Raw genomic sequence first — 1,936 nt, forward strand, 5'->3', positions numbered from 1 at the left:
TTATTTAGGTCTTCTATACATTTATTTATTGTCTATTGATTTATCTTGTACTGAGAGTGGAAATCTTCTATTATTAGTATGTTTCCTTTTCTCTTTGCATCTCCTATGGTTTTGCTTAATAAAACTAGCTTCGACCTTGTTTAGTGCTTTGATGCTCAGAGATGTTTGATCTTTTTTGTGAATTTTAAAGCAGTATTTATATGGACCTTGGTTATCTTTAATGAATTTTGGCTTAAATTCTATTTATTTGAGACATCAGAATCTGAAAACTTGCTTTCTTATTATTTATATTTTCCTAGTATATTTTTGCTCATTTCATTTAAACCTCTGAATCGCTTTGTTTTACATGTGTCCCTTGAATACAGCATAAAGTTAGATCTTGCTCTGTGAATATAATTGAGATTTATTTCTTTTAATAGGTGAGTTAAGTCCATTTATTGATGGGTTTTTGTGTTTGGTCTTAACTTTTTCAAATTATTTTCTATGTACTGTACTGTTTTCCATGTTTCTTTACGTGATGTGTTTTTTTTCTTTAATTTTATTTTCCTTTTGGTATTTAGGAAGGTTTTACTTTTCTAGTAGTTACTTTTGCACTGTTATCTTTTTGAAAGGCCTCCATTCCTCTGTTTTATTATTTACTCTTCACTATCTGGTTTGGGAGTTTTTAATGTTATCCTTTGATACCCACCAACTGCCTACTCAACAATCAGTGAACTCACTCTGCTTTCCTCACTGATGAGTGGGCATGTGAGTTGTTTCTAGTTTTTGGCAATTATGAATAAAGCTGCTATAAACGACAAAAAAGGGATCTCCAGGTAAAGATGGTGAGGCACATTTATAGCTTTTCGCTGACCGCATTCAGCCTGTATCTAAAACTTGTCCAGATTGAATATGCTTTGTCTGCTGTAGCTGGAGGAGCCGCTTGACTGGGAATTATAGATGCAAATGGTGTGGTATCAGCAACTGGGAAGAAACAGAACTCCATTCTGTAAGATGAGTGAAGTGTGCACAAAGTGGACGTGATGACCAAGCATAGAGGTTTGGTGTACGGTGACATAAGTCCAGATCTCAGAGTGCCGGTGCACAGAGCTGGAAAACTACTTCAGCAATCTATCTTGTTTACTGAGAAACCATTCTCACAACTCTGCTAGTACAGAGCTTAACTTCTGTGATGCAAGAATACACCCAGTCAGGTGGTGTGCCTCCACTTGGAGGTTTTTTTTTTTTAACTATTTGTGGATGGAATGAGGGATGACCATATTTATTTCAGTCAGATCCATCTGGACCTTACTTTGCCTGGAAAGTCACATCAATGGGAAAGAACTATGTGAATGGGAAATCTTTCCTTGAGAAAAGACATAACCAAGATCTGGAACTTGAAGATGCCACTCATACAGTCAAATTAATCCTAGAGGAAAGTTTGGAAGGGCAAAGGACAGAAGATTACATAGAAGTTGGAATCTTCAGTGAAACCAGGTTTACACGTCTTACTCCAGCTGAAGTTAAGGATTACTTAGCTGCCCTAGCATAATAATAAAGTGACTGAAAAATCCAGAATTTCAGACAATCTATCTACTTAAACATATCTGAATTATACTTTGTCTTGTCAACTTTTTCATACTTATTTCTACATAGTTTAATGGACTGACATTTTTAAAATGACACATAAATCATAATAAATTGTTTAAAAAAAGTGCCCCATACCCTTTTATACCTCCATTCTTTCCTCAATGGTCTTCCCACTGATTAGAGAACACCTCTGCCATAGTGTGTGACTCCTACTTTTTGTTCAAAACTCAGCTCTGAAGGAAACGCATTTATGAAATTTTCCTGGAACTCCCCCCAGGCTGGGTTAGGTGCCCCTCTTTTGTGCCCTGTAGCACAAAATTTGAAGCCTCCCAATAAATCTAATCACAAATTATTTTCCAGCTTTGTC

The 1,936-nt window shown here is 36.0% G+C and overlaps 1 pseudogene; it reads left to right on the forward strand.

The window, feature by feature from the left end:
* Positions 1-821: 821 nt before the first annotated feature.
* Positions 822-1,531, forward strand: LOC116757037 (annotated as a pseudogene).
* The last annotated feature ends 405 nt before the right edge of the window (positions 1,532-1,936 follow it).

Source organism: Phocoena sinus, chromosome 7 (genome assembly GCF_008692025.1).
Source record: "Phocoena sinus isolate mPhoSin1 chromosome 7, mPhoSin1.pri, whole genome shotgun sequence".
NCBI classification, from domain to species: Eukaryota; Metazoa; Chordata; class Mammalia; order Artiodactyla; family Phocoenidae; genus Phocoena; species Phocoena sinus.